The 17,377-nt window shown below is 38.8% G+C and overlaps 1 protein-coding gene across 3 annotated transcripts in view; it reads left to right on the top strand.

Moving 5' to 3' along the window:
• Positions 1-17,377, top strand: part of SHROOM1 (shroom family member 1) — a 69,956-nt gene that overhangs the window by 7,246 nt on the left and 45,333 nt on the right. Inside the window, exon 2 of one of the 3 annotated variants that reach the window (XM_089530892.1) lies at positions 226-320. The exons of the other annotated variants lie outside the window; for them this stretch is intronic. The gene's annotated coding sequence lies outside the window, so the exon portion shown is untranslated. The remainder of the gene's footprint in view (positions 1-225; positions 321-17,377) is intronic. 3 annotated transcript variants of the gene reach the window in all.

Here is a 17,377-nt window from a genome sequence, read left to right as displayed (position 1 = left end):
CATACCCGTGACCTCCCTAATAGAGTTCATCCATCTAGCATGTGGCCTTCCTCTCTTTTTACTTCCTTCCACCTTTCCTAGCATTATTGTTTCTTCCAGTGATTCGTGCCTTCTCATGATGTATCTGAAGTACGACAGCCTCTTTTTTGTCATCTTGGTTTCCAGGGAGATTTCTGGCTTGATCTGCTCTAGGACCAATTTATTTGTCTTTTTGTGTATCCACAGAATCCTCAGCACTCTTCTCCAGCACCACGTCTCAAATGCATTGATTTTTTCCCCTATCTACTTTCTTCACTGTCCAGCTCTCACATCCATCCATGGTAAGAGGGAATACAATGGCTTGTATTATTCTAACTTTTGTGCTGCGTTGTATATCTTTGCATTTTAGAATCTTTTCTAGTTCTTTCATAGCCACCCTCCCCATTCTTAACCATCTTCTGATTTCCTGATCGCAACCCCCATTGGTATCAATGTTTGATTCCAGGTATGAGAATTCTTTTAGTATTTGTATTTCTTCATTGTTTCAGTTGAATTTGTGTAAATTCTCTATGGTCATTATTTTTGTTTTCTTTATGTTAAACAGTAAGCCTGTCGTTGCACTTTCTTCCTTGATCTTTCTTAGTAGTTGTTCTTGGTCTTTGAGGTTTTCTGCTAGTGCTGTCTGCCTATCTTAGATTGGTGCTGTATGACTATCTTAGATTGTTGATATTCCTTTCTTCTATTTTCACTTCTCCTTCTGTGTCCAAGCCTGCTTTTCTTACAATATGTTCTACATATATGTTGAATAGATAGGGTGATAAGATGCAGCCTTGACTGACCCCTTTGCCAATTGGGAGCCATTCTGTTTCTCTGTGTTCTGTTCTGACAGTAGCCTCTTGTCCTGAGTATAGATTCCTCATCAGGATTATCAGATGCATTGGCACTCCCATGTCTTTAATAGCATTCCATAAACAGACTAATTTAAAGTAAAAATATTGGAATTCTGAGGAAAGGTTGAGCAGTAAGGACAGAGGGCAATTTTTGACATACCCCCCCTTTCTCCTGCAACTTCTCGCAACCCTCTAGTTGAGGGAATCTTTGGAATAGCATATGCAAAAGTTCTATGGAGGGAGGGCTGCAGAAGAAAGAGGAATTGGTAAAAATTACTTCCCTCTTTGTTCTAGTAATGGAAACCTCCATTGCATCCAAGAGCCTTCTGTCAGTTGTGGGATGTGACACAGCACAGAGGTGGACATCCGTTGTTTGTCAATACAGTTGGCCCTCCGTATTCACATATTCTGCATCTACAGATTCCACCATCTGCAGCTTGAAAATAGCCCCCCTTCCAAAAAGCAAACTTTGATTTTTACCATTTTTAAAATAAGTGACACCAATTTGCCACACTATTGTATATAATGGAACTTGAGCAGCCATGGATTTTAGTATTCACAAGCGGTTCCTGGAACTGAACCCCAGCAGATACCAAGGGCCCACTGTACAATATTATTTTAATGACTGGTGAATGATTCTACATCACAATTTTACCAACTAATTTTTCAAGTTGGCTATTACAAAAGGAAGAGGATGAGGAGATGCTGATGATATACCTGTAATTTAAAATTAAACATTGCAGAAGGTTGTCTTTTGGTTTACTGAAAGAATGCACAGTCTGACATGTTGAATGCCACTGCATTATCTATTAAATCACCTTGATAGACCTAAATCAGCTTCCTAGCATCAGTATAATGTACCTCAGAAAATTCATTATATGCAATTTTATTTGCTGCTTTGAGAACTTGGCTGAGAAACAGCATAGAAATGCAGTTAAAGAGATACTTGGAGTTCTTTGGAGTAAGGATGGGAAATAAATACATAAACATGATATGAATGGAGTGTGTCACAGAACTTGGACCAAGTCATCCTGAAGTTCATCATCTCCGGAGATTCATCTGAAGAGAAGTTTAAACTTCATGTTTGCACATCCCAATTTTTTAAAAGGGAAAATCCATGTCTGCAGCAGAGTGCATGTGCTACCATTTTATTGTAACACTTCTAACAAACAGTAGTGTCATCTGTGCATTATAACTTTTATAAGTATATAGGACTGGGATGAAAAGTTTGCTAACTAAGGCTATCTCTTGTTGGTATTTCTTTTTCTTTGAAAACGAAAACGAATATTGTGTTGTCTGACAATTAACCTTCCATTTTGAAGCCAAGCCCTCCCTCCAGTCCATCTGCCTTGGTCCAGGCCTCGGAGGTAGAGAGGAACTGCTGGACCTCTTACCCTTTCCCTCCACCACTCCCTTCTCTTTCTGTGTCATGTCTTTTTAGATTGTAAGCCCGAGGGCAGGGAACCGTCTAACTAAAAAGATTGCATGTACAGCGCTGTGTAAATTTACAGCGCTTCATAAATAAAGGTTAATAATAATAATAATAATAATAATAATAATAATAGTATTGTTACATGTTTGTCAAGAGGTTCCCTACCAATCCTGTCATTCTCTAAATTTTCAATCAGTATCTCTGAGACGATGATGTCGCATAATACAATAATTTCAGTATAATTCTGGTGCCTCTCAAACTCCTGGTCATAGCTGATGGCTGGTAACATTCTGTACATGGGATCCTGGGATGGGTCTCCAAGGCATTGGTGATGGTTGGAAATGGGTTCATTTTTTCTCTCTGCTCTCCCCTTACTTTCCAGTAGAGGCTGGCAAATATTTTGTGCCAGAGCTGAGAGCTGATATTGCTTTGCAGGAAACCTTAAGGCAATATAGATTCACCTAGACCAGGGATCCTTTTTCCATCCCCAGGAGCCTCTAGATGCCATACCAGCCTCTCAAAATTAACTGGAAGTGAGGTAACACTCAGTTTAGAAAAAAGGCTTTTAAATGCAATCAGATTTTGGAGCAAAACTAGACTAAAGGATGGGGAGGGGGCACAACTTCTTTTTCAGGAGAATGGTGCCATCTGGAGGTATGTTAAAAATGTGAATCCCTTCCCACTCCCCCCTTTTCTGTGTGTGAGGGCCATTTAGAAAGAGGTTTTGGGGAACTGTATGCAGCCAATGATATGCATGCTTTCCACCCTTGCCCTGAACACTGATAAGGAGCAGGCATCTGATGGAGTATTGCCAGTTTGAATTCTCTTTTTATGTCTGTATATATTTATAGATAAATCGTATATCACTAACACACCATAAGTGGAATCCACATCTAGCTACATGAAAGTGGGCTGGTGTGTGGCTGTGTAGTTACCTCCAGCACTTCCCTCTATGGTAGCCTTTCCTGCTCTTTGAAAAGAGGTTTGGGAGAGACACCTGCTGAATGGGGTAACTGGTGGTGCAGGGAGGACTAGGTAGATTCAACTTCCATCACCAATTGCAGACCCTGGATCCAAGGCTATAAGTCTCCAATGACATCCTTCTTAGGGAAAGGAACAACTTAGTAGTGGGGTGCACAGGTATAAAAATATAATATTTTTTTGTATAAAACAAAGTATATAATGCTTTTTGCAGCACTGATACTGACATTCACACAGTGCCACTGGCTAATTAGAACTGTTGCAAAATGTTACTATCTTATCTCCGTGCCAGTACTTGATCAGAAAAAAAGTATCATACAGAATATACCTTGGCCTTCCTTTAGTTGCTGCCTTCACTTGTATAGTGCTCCAGAAAAGCCTACATAGACATACAAATGCCTTGCTGAACAAGAATTTCAAATGCTCCCAGGTCAGCTTTCATCAGGAATGTTTGTTTTGTGGAATCTGAAATGAGGTCATCTCTTCTCCTACCTACATTTGTAGTAGGCACATGTTCTGCATTACTGAGGGATTTATACATTTAAGGGCCTTTCCAGTTTAAAACAAACTGAACTCATGCTATTCATATTTTGGCTTGGTCCACAAAGGGTGTCATTTCTCTTCAGGGTGGCAAATGTTCAGTTTGCACCTGTCTCTATGCTAACCCAACCTCTGGAACCTTTATCTGGAAGATACTATTTTATACAGAATAAATAGTTATTTTACATATCATATTTTGTGAACTAACTTGATTTTACTGGCTTTTTAAAAATATGGCAGATCTGTTAATGGTTAACACTTAAAAGCCAAGCTGGATGGTTACATCCTACCTTGCTTCTCCTTTGCATCTGACTATGTGTACATGTGCATGTGCCTTCAAGTTTTCTGTCAATTTACAGTGACCCCTTGAATTTCATAAGGTTTTCTGAGGCAATGAATGCGCAGAGGTGTTTTTTCCAGTTCCTTCCTTTGAAATGTAGTAACTGGAGCTGAATTATTGTTTGTTGGTGGTCTCCCATCCAAGTACTAACTAGGGCTAACTGTGCTTAGCTTCCAGGATCCAATGGGATCTGATACCTTCAGGTTATTTAATACTTTTCTTTTCATAAATGATGTACAAGTGTCACTTGGCTAAAATTCTAAAAATAGCTATACTACTTCCAATTGTTGTGGATGTCTCCTCACAGAGAAATCTCATTCCTGCTATTGTTGGTGCTGTATCTTAAAGAAGAACTCTCATATCATTGGTTCTTCTCACTGTAGTATGTATCCTTGCAAGACACTGTATCTAGTATGCCAATGAGAAAATATAGGATGCCATTGCTTAGTGGAAAAAGTAGGTTCAGAGCAGCATGAACTTTTTTTTTTGCATATCACTGTGTCTTCCCCCTTTTAGGGAACTCTAAGTTGGTAGATTGGTAGGAAAATTGTATGGATGGAGTATAGGTCCCACGTTGTGGTGACATGTGATATAAAAATTGAGTACACACTGAATACTTGCTCTAAAAAGCTTGGCTATTTTTTATAAATTGGGATGGGTCCTCAAAATATGATACAACAAAAAGAGTTGTCTTGATCTGAACTGCACCAGAAGAAGAACAGAATTCCCATGTGTTACCGAGTTTGGTTTTATATAAATTCTGGGTGCCAAGCGATCAAAAATCATGACCCCTGACTGTCCCCATCGCAAGCCGCCATTACCCCAAAAGCGAGCCGACCACATATCCAGCAAGCTTGCTAGGCTTGGTCACGGGGGGGGGGGGGGGGAGGTAAAATGCAAACCTTTCAGCAGGCAGTTTTGGGAGTTGCCCTACAACTTTCGCTGGCTGCCCAAAGAGAAGAGGACAATAGAAGCAGCCTCTCTCCAAATGAGTGAGTGATTGTATTAACAGCTCGGCCATCTAGATATTTGTCCTCCCCTGAAAAGTGTCAGACCTCTTCTTTGTGTATCCATTGTGTAAGTTTCAGCTTAGACAAAAGATAGCCATCAAGACCTTTGTTCACTAGGTAGCCATAGCCTGAGGATATGTTTCGCAGTATAAATAGGACCCCAATTTCTGCTCTCATTGGGCTTGTTGAGCTTTGAGTTCCAAACCTGAAACCTTGCTTGTAGAGCTGCCACTCCAGGCTTGAGTTCCTTGAGCCTTGGGCTCTGCTGAAATCACTTGAGCTAAGCCAATGCTCACTGTCTCTCGGGCCTGTTGTTAGCTTTGTCCACTGGAACTCAGCTCCTAGCCACCACGGTCACCGCTTGCTTTCCCCATTCCCGTGGCCATGTTTCACCATCCACTATCCCTCACATCCGTCGCTTGGAGAAGACTCCTAAGGTAATTATTCCAATGGTGCCTCTATCCTTTCTCTTTTACTCCCAAACTCTTCCCCTCCCTTGCTTTAGTATTGAATGTGTGTGTGCATGTGTGATCCCTTTTGTTGTGTGGCTTTAATAAATGTTTATATTTTAATTGCAACTCATTGGCATTGGAGTCTCTGTTTCTTGGGGTTGGACTAGATGACCTCTGGTATACACATAGGTCCACAGCGTGCATTGTTAGGACACACCTCTCGTAAATTTGAGCTAATTAAATTCCCCTAATTCGATCTTTCCTAATACATGCCACAAAATAAAGAGCAGCAGCCCTGGTAAAGGTGTAAAACTGGGCATCTCAATGCCTGCAATATCTTTCCAGTGCCTGAAAAGAGGCAATTTGAATGGCATTGTCTCTGTGTGTGTATTAAATAAATAAATCTTACTTGTGCTCTACACAGGCAAAGCTTCTCCATAGATGCATCTCTGGCACCTGAAACTTGGCCCACACACAATAGAAACTTAGGTCTGGTTTTCTTACTAACTCTTGTTTACCTGGCCGGGATTTCAACTTTGTAAATCAGTTTCAGATCACAGGACATAAATTACGGGTAAATTCTACTTCCTGTTGTATCTCTAGGGGTGGGGAAAGTGTCATTTCCCACTGCAGATCACCAGTTTAAATCCAACCCTGGCTGCTGCTTTCTACATTTCATTTTGTGGCTCTGGTGTCCAAATGGAATAGGGAGATCTGTCATCCAAGGGGCAGGTTAGAGTGTATACTTGCCTGTATGATAGTAGTGCAGCATTCCCCTTTCTTAAAAATGCTTTGAAAAAAGGGGGGGGGGCAGAAGCCTGTTTTACTTTACACTGTTCATGTAAGATCCTGTTTCTGTACTACAAATGCCTTTCAGACTTCAGCTATTGAAGCAGATGTAACATCTTGCATGCTGAGTAGAGTAATACAATTTTAATGCTCTGTTCTATATGTGGCACAGCGTTCCTGCTTAGGGAATTTTGACATCTTGCATATTTTAAATTTCACTTATAAGTGGCAGCAGTCCCTGAGCCGCTTGTATTTAAGCCTCTCAGATACCACAGATTGCTTAGTGACCCATAGTGTCTAGATCTATGCAATTAGATTTACTTTTTAAAAATAGACATGCCTGGGTGATCTCATGTTCTTTTGCCCAGGAAACAGGACACCTTGCATGCTATTACAGTTCAGGATGGACCTAGAATCTGTAAGAGACTCAGGAGCATATCACACAACTTTTAGAAAGTGACTTACCATTCTCAAATTGAATGTTAATTTGGCTTCATCCTGGTCCTAGCACATGGCTTTTGTTTCCAAATCTGCCATCCAAATACAGCCCAGCTGCAGCCTGCATCGCTTAATGTGCTTTGGTGGCCATTTTTCAAAGCTGGAAGGCTCTCACTTTGAAAAATGGCCACCGAAGCGCATTAAGGGATGCAGGCTGCAGCTGGGTTGTACTGGGATGGCAGATTTGGAGACAAAAGCCATGCAATAGGACCAGGATGGAGCCCAAATTAGAATTCAATTCTAGAGCAATAAGTCACTTTTTAAAGCGGTGCGATAAGCTCCTCAGACTCACAAAAACTCAGCTTTTTTGTAGCATCATCTTCTACATTGTTGGCCTATAATCCCTATTGGTGATGCTATATCCACAATCCTTCCTACTGCATCTCTCTCTCTCTCTCTCAGTCTCTTTTTAAACATAAATTTATCCCAGTTTGAAACAGCTGTCTCCGTATTTATGGGTTTCCCAGACATGGATTTGTTGCACAATCACCCAGCCTTATTAATGGCATTTTGTGGGGGTCCCAGATATCATTTTTTGTTTTCTCATTCCTGCTTCCATCTTCATTTGTACCACAAACAATCCATTGAGTAGGAAAAGAATCACGGTACAACAGTGGTTCTCAAACTTTTTACCCTTGTGACCCCCCTTTACATCTACATGGAGATATCACAACCCCTCCACTTGATATGGTATATTTTAGTATGCGTATTTTCATTCGCACATTCATGTGTATTCATATTTTAACATTTTATAAGGAAATAACACCATCCAAATTTGAACTGTTTTATTTAAGTAAATGCAATATTTAACTCAACACTTGTGTTAATTTTACACATTAAAAAAGTTTGGGGAGAGGAGGAGGATGGATCAGGCCCTCTGGGTCTTGCACTGCTCTTGAACAACCCTTGTGCCCTTCTGGGGATCCAGCCCCATCCTTTGAGACCCACTGCTATACAATGACTATTGACACTAGGAGCTGTCCAACAGGAACCATCCTAAACAGTCAATGTTTGTAATACCTGAGGGAAGGTTAATGGTTTCTGACTTATGGCAGCCCTAATCCTTATCATGCGGTTTTCTTGATAAGATTTCTTCAGAGGTGGTTTGCTATTGCCTTCCCCTGAGGCTGAGAGCATGTGAGTTGCCCAAGATCACCCAGTGGGTTTCATGGCCACGCTGGGAATTGACCCAGGTCTTCAGAGTCAACACTCAAATCACTATGCCATACTGGCTCTCTAAGGGTAAAACAAATAGTCTTATAGCTGGAATTCCCTCAAAATGGTTATTCTGCAGAGGATTAAATCTAATCCCAGAAATGTTAATCTTAACTCATTTCTGATTGCTTTTTTTAGATTCCAATCTCGACTCTGCCCCAAAGCAGTTGTTCATGTGGATCTACTAAACTGTACTCAAGGTTATTTTAAAAATATGTTTTCTAGCTTTTGATGCTAATGAAATTCCAGGAGAACTAGAATTAGCCTATCCTTCAAAGTGAGAAGAATATAATTCAGTACAGAACTTGGATGTTTTTTTTTAAAAAAATAATTCATTCCATTATGTGTTACAAAGTTACAAAACTAATAGTTTTTGTCCCTGTAATTTTTAAACCAATAATAATAATAATAATAATAATAATTTATTTATAGCCTGCCAAATCAAGAAGAATCAGGGCGGGTTGCAACAGTAAAGAAAATACATCACAATTAAGAATAACAATATTTATAACATAACAAATCACAATAGCAATAAATAGCAAAAAAGAAAAAAATACATAGCAAATAATAACAACAATTAAAGAACAATGACAAATATATGACAATTAACATAGTAAATCAAAAATACAAAATTAATCCCCTTCTCGACTCCCCCCCCCCCATCCCAATCCTAAAATAAAACAGTATTCAACAATGCACAATCTAAAAACATTACTATCTAAATCTAGGAAAAGAAAAAGAAAAAGGAGGGGACTAGGAGCTGGTGCCAAGATAACGCTCTCCATACTAAATACCCCTAAATGATCACTAAAGCCCAGGTGGGAAAGGAGCCAGTAACTGCCTCTTGGCCTGGCGTTTGTCAGCAGGTAGTAAAAAATGGAAGGGGGGGGGCGGCTAAAGACCTGCCATCACTACGCCCTCCATATTCCCAGGGCCGAGGCACGGCTGCAGCCCAGGTGGAGAAGGGCGCAAAAACTGCCTCTCAGCCTGGCTCATGGTCTGATTTTGTTGTTGTTATCCACCTTCGAGTTGATCTCAACTCATGGCAATCCTGTAGATGAGACATCTCCAAGATTCCCTGTCCTCCACTGCTCAGTTCCTGCAAATTCATACCTGTGACCTCTTTTACATTATGATACTTGATATAAAAATATTATTTTAAAGGAAACTTGGATACGGAACATATATACACACACAAGAATAAAAAAAAGAGTAAAGAATACTGGTCTGTGTTGCTATTTCCCCATTTATTTAATTAATTTGTATGCCAGCTTTCTCCAGAAGGGACCCAAGATGACTCACAGACAAAAAACATGTTAAAAACATTATAATAAATGTAAACCTTCAATACAGTTTCAGTCTTGTGCTCCAAAAGGACCTTTCACTTTACAAATTCCCCAGTTGGACTTCTTCTTCTGAAACTGGTACAGTAACACTCTTTGCAGTCCTAAAAATTATTATCTGCTACCACCTTTTATATTGCGAATCCGTGTGTGTGTGTGTGTGTGTGTGTGTGTTATTGCGTGAAAATAGATTTCTCCTTTTGTTGTTATAATTACAACTAAATTTGGAATGTACATTCTGGAACTTCACTTTTTGGAAACTTTTAGGTTCCAAACACACTACAGAAATAATCCAGTTTGAGACCGCATTAATTGTCCTGGCTCAATGCTAGGGAATTCTGGGAGCTGTAGTTTATTGTGGCACCAGGGATCTCTCTGACAGAGAAGGCTCAATGTCTCTCAAATTTACAGCTCCCAGGATTCCCTAGCACTGAGCCTGGGCAGTTAAATCGGTCTCAGACTGGATTATTTCTGCAATGTGTTCTGGACCTTAGATACAGGTCTGACCCCAGTTTTTTAGTTACCCAAAGTCATCTTGCAGCCATCATTTGAGCTAATTCAATTCCCCCTTTGTATGCTGATTGTGGGCGCCCTCTCGGGACCCTTGCATTTTAGGTAACAGAAGTTTGCCTTTGCCTTCCTCTGAGGCTGAGAGAGTGTGACTTGCCCAAGATCACCCAGTGGGTTACCATGGCTGTGTGGGGATTCAACCAAATGCTAGGACACTTTTAAATGTATAACTTACTACTGTGATTTTGAAAATACTTTTTAAAATAATTTTTATTCCAGTTTGGCTACTGTTCATTGTCATGATTTATTTTTTTAAAAAAAACATGAAATATTTCACCAGCAGTTCTAGTTTTTTAAAAAATTGTTGTTGTCATCTTCTTTATGAGAAAGATCATACATATTCAGTTTTCTGATATAGGTTAGGTTAAAAGTTACTAACAGGCTTAAGATCAACATACGTGAGAGAGACTAAATAATAGCTTACTTTCCCCTTCTCTGCAATGGCTCTACTTATCAAAATGGTTCAAACCTCTGAAATCTCCTGCAATAAAATACAGAATATTCCCAATAAAATGGAAATAATTTGAAAGGCAGGGTATAGCTTATTGGTTGCCTGAAATATAAGGTCAGCCCTCCACATCCATGGGTTATGCATTCACGGATTCCACCACTGACTGCTTGAAAATATTCCTCTTCCCCACATTTTCTACAACAGACACCATTTTACTACACCACTGTATTTAAAGGGACTTAAGCATCCAAGAATTTTTGTATACACAAAGTCCTGGAACCAAACTCCAGTGAATACCAAGGGCACTGTGTTTGGATAGGTAATACAGTATGTAACATTGTAATCCGTGGGCTTTTGAACAATCGTCTGCTAAACTAGATGATATATTATGTTCACCAACTAAAGGAATGCAACATTCTTTCCTCCTGTTTTTTAAAATGTAAATATCAATATAAAGCACCCTAATAAGTCTCTATATTGGGAGAAAGGCAGGATATAAGAAAATAAAACAAACAAATCAAATAATTTGGAGCAGCCACTGAGTGGTTTCTGCCATGTCCTCACCACATGTGCTTTGTGATGGTGTCGGGACAGAAAGAAAGCTTTTTCCCCTCAGATCTTAAAACCTGGGCAGGCTTATATAATAATAAATAAATAATAAATAAAACTTTTATTTATATCTTGCTTATTTGTAAGAAACAATCAAACCGGCTTCTAACAATTAAAATAATACAGATGTACAGAGATAACAATAATACAAATATATACAACCACCCCTTAAAAAGGAATTAAACCATTCTAAGATTAAAATTCCAACATTAAAATCAACACATTTATATTAAAACCACAAGATATCATAGTGCAAAAGCAGTGGGCAAACTCATCATGGCTGGGGTTGTACAAATACAGAATACTCCAAGTATGGGGAATCTATATGTAGCTGGGGGCTATTTCAGGAAGGCCTGCCAGAAGAGATCTGTCTTGACCGCTTTTTTAAAGCTATCTAAGTTGGATATTTGGTGGATCTCATCTGGCATATAGGGAAGTATGGCCTTTCATAGAGTCAGGACTCAAGCTGTTGTTGTTATTGTTGTTGCTATCTGCCCTCAAGTTGGCCCTGACTCATGGCAATCCTGTGGTTAAGACATCTCCAAGACTCCCTGTCCTCACCCTCTCTGCTCAGGTCCATTATATACAGTGGCATAGTAAAATGGTGTTTCTTATCAAAATCAAGGTTTGCCTTTTGGCATGTATATGTTTTAAAAGATATTTTCAAGCCATGGATGGTTGAATCTGTAGATAAAGAATCCATGGATACAGACAGTTGATGGTATTTTACAGATATAATCAAGTCATTGTAAGCCATTTGCAGGGATATGTGTATAATTTTTGGAGCTCCTGACACTTTATAAAGAATCAAGCTTTCAGTCAGCTTACCTGACTGTGAGGTGTAGGACTGTCCTGAATTTACTCTGCCTTAGTTCTGAGTAGTCATGTTAAGACTCCAGCAATACATATAGAAAACTGGCAATTCAGAACAGATATTGCACAAGAGATTAACTGTTTGAGCTGTAGAAACTAAACCAGATCTAGGATGGGACTATTGTCTTTTGTATATTTGTATGTGTTTCTGCACACAGATACACATGGCAAGAAATGTCAAATGCTACTTATTCTTCAGCATAGTCCACATGTCTGTTTATTTACTTGCATTTGACAGTTAATGTGCAAAATGGGATATTTTGTATCTGAGAGAATGCAAACCCCCACACACATTCATTTGCTGTTGTGAATGGGATTTGGTTCATTGCACAATGGAAAGTATCTCCATGAGTGCCACATGCTGTGATGTGGTTGAGGACTCTCTATTATTTATTTACTCTCTTTATTTATTTATTTATTTATTTAATTGCCAATTTTTCTTTAAATGCTCAACAGAGTAAATGTGTTTGTATTGCCCATGTTTCCACAAAAAAGAAAATAAATAAATATACAACAAGAAATTGCATTATATAGCAGGAGTCTTTCCTCCCATAATGCAGAACAATCTATTCAAGATTTTTTTTTTACAAACCATTGAAACATGAGGCCATTTCATGTGACCAAACTGGTGTAATAATAATAAAAAAGGAAAATTAAATAGAATTTTGTATTTGTTTAGTTGTAGTGGATGTGATTAAAAGCTGCTTTTTATCATTTAATTAATTGATTACTTAATATTCCACTTTTCTCTCAGTATGGGACTCAAAGCATCTCACAATGTAAGTTAAAACCAAACACAGTAAAAAACAGAAAATGAGTTTAAAAAGAAAGTAAGTAACCATGAGGATGGTAAAAACATAATAAAGATGAAAGAGGTACAGTACACCCCAATTAAAATATCTCCTACAATGGCCAGTTCACAACCAAAGGCCTGGGTAAATAAATGGCAGCATCAATACCAATGCCTTGTATGACATTAAAGCAGGACTGTAGCTCATGTGAAAAATACTGGGAATCTCTAAGATGAACAAAGGTAAGGGCTTCTGTACTTTGCTTTGGGGGAAAAAAGACAATCTTAGCACAGGCAGTTTTGCATCTTCTGAAACTCCCATCTTTGGCAAAGCTGTTAAGAGTCTGGGAGCCCTGAGCCTTTTGCATCCAAGCATTCCCACTGAAGCCAGATATTTCTGAGTGTGTTCCTGTGTTCTTTGCACACCTGCTTTTCTCACTAAAGCATGAAAAGCCATCTGTGCTCAGATACCTGTCTGCAATAGACACAGCTGTTAAAGGCCCCTAAGCCCTGATCTTCATTGTTGCCCTAGAAATTGGATCACAGTTCTCAATTAGATGAATGGGTCGGATCCCCAGCTGGTGTAAAATGATATGGATACGGTGGTTCAGAAGGAGCTGAGCTTAAGAAGGAATGTGTGAATGGCACTATAAGGCAAAGGAAATTCCTGTACCATAGTAAAGAATCGAAGTCATAAGCACCTCTGGTTTACAAACTTTCAATAATAAAGGTATGCCATGCTCTAACATTTGAGGGCTGTATTATTTATTTAGGAGTCCTGGAATAAAGAAACCATTGTTTCAGAGCTCTGGCAGAGAAAATGCAGAATGGAGCTGCACTTCTGCCACATAACAATATCAGTACGTTAGCAAAGGCCCTCCTTATTTATTTATTTGCTGTTGTACATAGAAAAAAAAGTGCCCACCTGCTGATCAAAGCAACAGGGACTCTTAGCATCTTTCTCCCATGTAACAATTTGCCAGGGTCTTTGCTTCTTCTGGTAAAGCATAAGCTCCACTGTTTTAATTCTACTGCTTTCTTTTTCAAATATGGATCTTTTTAAAAATAGAATTTCTTAGTGGCAATGGCATAACATTATTAGTTCTATGAAGAAGGCGGTACTACATCAGGGGTTGTTGAATTATAACTCCCAGCATTCCTCACCATTGGCTATGCTGGCTAGGATTGCTGGCAGTTGTGGTTAAACAATATTGGAAGGCCACACTATTCCCACCCCTGTGCTAAATGTAGAGAAGACAATGGCAGAAATCAAGGGAGTGTGGCAGCATCCTAGATTTCACCATGGAAATTGTTCAGTTTGGTTTTCCTATCACTTGCTGTTTGCCGCCTTGAGTTCTATATTGGGAGAAAGGTGGGATATAAGATAATAATAATAATAATAATAATAATAATAATAATAATAATAATAAGGTTCAAACTGGACAGTATGCTTAGCAGGTTTTTCTCTGAGGTGCCTCCTCAAATAGTAAAATAAAAAAATAAAAATAAAATAATTTTATTGTCATAGCACACGTTTCTCATCATCTGCATGTCTTGTATTTAGTGTGATTATCTCAGGAAATCTTGTTGCTGGAAAATTGGAGGGACTTTAACATATTGGTTGACCTTGAATGTCAAGTGTGAAGAAGAATTTCCCACTAACTTTTGAGAAGGGGAAGAGAATTCCATAATATTAGGACTGCTTCTGCTGTTGCCCCAGTTACCTCAGCGATCCATCATTTTATAGAAGAGCAAGAAAGTACAAAAGAGGGAACATGGCTAGTGGGTGGCTGACATTTTGATAAAGAAACAGAATATGAAAAGCTCAGATAAATAACATGGCTTGAATAGTTGAAATGAGGTCGACAGTGTAAGCTGTCTAAGCAGGCATTTCATAAGTTACTAAAATGTGCTAATACATTATGCTAAAAAGCATGAAAACATATGCTAATTGTGTTTACATTGGAAAGATAAGATTAATGCACTTAAATTACTTCTAAGCTAGACTTTAAATTTATATGTTGCTAAGCAAAGAGCTTGACCAGAAAGGTAAAAAATCTCATGGTTTCACTCCTTCCTCCCCCCCCCTTTTTTTTTTGAGCATGGAAGAAAGGAAAAAGGTACATATTTTTTTAAAATCTCTTTTCTCAGCCACCCACCTACCCACTTAAAGGCAATGAATATGGTTAAAAATCAATCCATATACACAAGAAAGAGGCAAATAATAAAAACTTTTATCTAGAATTAAAATATAAACCAGAGTCATCCCACTCCCCCATCAACAATACCCACAATTTAAAAAATCTTAGAGATGCTATATTAGCTTTCATAAATAGACAGTCTTCCAGTTGCTCTTATGGAACCCCTGACATCGATACCTACAAGATCAATTCTTTTATTGTCAGAAATCTGTTTGAGAAACAGTTCATTTGTTACTTTCTGGGCAAGGCTGAAGCCCTACCTGCTGGTGTTCAGAACCTCATATCTTTCCCCTTCTTCCTTGAATGATCTCCATGTTCCCCATATTATTCAGCATGGCCTTTGCCATCTGGAAGACAAAAAAAGAGTAGAAATCCTAAGACAAAATTGGAAAGAAAGTCACTTCACTCCCCCTCCCCAATTCTTCACTTTATTTTGAACAACTGTGACCTGGTAGAGCCACTGCTTTGAGCAATGCTTATCTTAAAAGGGTGCTTCACATTGGATGCACGGTTTGTCTGTTAGCACATGGTGCTTCTTCTTGGGTGGCAGCCATAGCTTCACTTTATCAGAAGCTTTTCTGCTTTCTGAGTGGAAGGCTTGACTTGACTTGGCTAATAGCTCTTTCAAACTTGTGCCAGGTTATTGTATATTTGAAGTCTAAAATGCATGCTGGTGGCTCTCTGTCCTTTGATGCATGGAATGGCAGCAGGTATTTCAGCATCAGCACATAGAAGAAGATAGGTGAGCCACTTAAATGTTTTCAGTGTAAATCCATTTATTCTAAATAATAATAATAATAATGAGGAGGAGGAGGAGGTCAAGCCTATTAATAGTACTGTAAAATGGACAAGCAATTGTGAGGTCACAGAATGTGGACCCTTGGGTAGCAACTACAAAATAATATAGCTGTGTTCATATATGTGTATGCATATGCATTAGTGAGTGAGATGAATTGTATTGACTTCCTCAACTTCTTCCTAAATAAATATTTAAATATTTAGGTAGAACAGGTAGTTCGCCAGAGGGCCTTTTTCTATAAATCTCATACAGCAATTGATATATACATCTTAGCTAGCATTCTCTCTTCATAAATGCCCTTATGTGTGCACAAAATTGAATTGAGTAGTTTTGCAACATCCATATTCACCTAGCAGCTGCAGTGATGTTACAATCAATGGGCATCTAATGCACAATGATGGAGTGAACCAATGCACAATGGGCATCAATGTGAATCTGAATACTGGCTAGGAAGTGCTGGAGTGCAACAAGAGTACCTGATGGGCATCCAAAGTACCCAGTGTGCATGGGAGCACTTTTGCCAGTGTCTAAATGAGCATCTTTGCAATTACTAGCAGGCTTTGTTGCATTTCTGCAGTGTAGTTACTGATCTATAAAGTTACAAATTGCAGATTGTGATGTAGGATCTAGGCCGTGAATTTTAATGGGCCCAAACTGCTGTGCATCATACACATAGTCACTGTTTAATACTGTCAGCTGAAAAAATATTTCTTTTAAAATATTAAGAAATATAACAAATTAACAAGTCAACAACTGATAATATGATGCTGTTGAGATCAATATACAGCCATCACATGACTCTCTTCATGAATGTGTTTATCATTTGAATCTGTCATAACAACTTCCTTGTCCTTTTTATAAGCTGTATTCAAGTGTATCCAGTCTAAAAATATAGTTGTGCTCCTCCTGGTCTTTATATTTCTTTGCTCATTTATATACTTACCTGTGTAGATATGTGGGTATATATAGTTATGTACATCCTGGAAACTAGTTTAACTGGTATTGCTCCTATTCATTTGTGTTACTAAGAGTTGATGGGCACTCACGTATGAAAGCCACTTCATACAATAAAGTCAGACTTTCTCCTCCTCTGGTCTTTAATATTAAGTCATAAATTCCACATTATGGTAGTTATAGGCTACAAATTGGGCATCTGTAAACCCCTTCCCTCATTTTTGTGGGCCCCAGGCAAAACAAGCATGTTGCAATGTGCAGGGAGGGGGGCAGGAACAGCAAAATTTGATCCCAGCCCTACTTAAATTGTCCACTTCATCTTAAGAAAAGGTGATAATATATGTGAAACCTCTTTCTAGAATATTCCCTGGTCATTGTTGTAGCCAGCTACCACTCAGCTCATTTCCATCAGAGCAGGACATGTGCCAGACTATACTTGTTCAACTAGTATGATCCATTCTAGCAGCTTCTTTTCACAACCACAAACCTCAGACAGTAGGAGGAAATGCTTGAATGATCATTTGGACCAGCCTCAATCTCATTATCCTAATGAGAGCCAGAGAGTAATAAGCCAATTTGAGGTTTTAATATGGATACACACCCTGGAATGTAAACTGAACTAGTTTCAGAAGCACTGTGGACTTCTTTGATGGGTGTAGTA

The sequence above is a fragment of the Sceloporus occidentalis genome, unplaced genomic scaffold, assembly GCF_023333645.1.
Source record: "Sceloporus occidentalis isolate IW3139 unplaced genomic scaffold, rSceOcc1.0.p SCAF_1, whole genome shotgun sequence".
Classification (NCBI taxonomy): Eukaryota; Metazoa; Chordata; class Lepidosauria; order Squamata; family Phrynosomatidae; genus Sceloporus; species Sceloporus occidentalis.
Note: the sequence above shows the minus strand (reverse complement) of the source record. Positions and strands in the feature narration are given on the sequence as shown.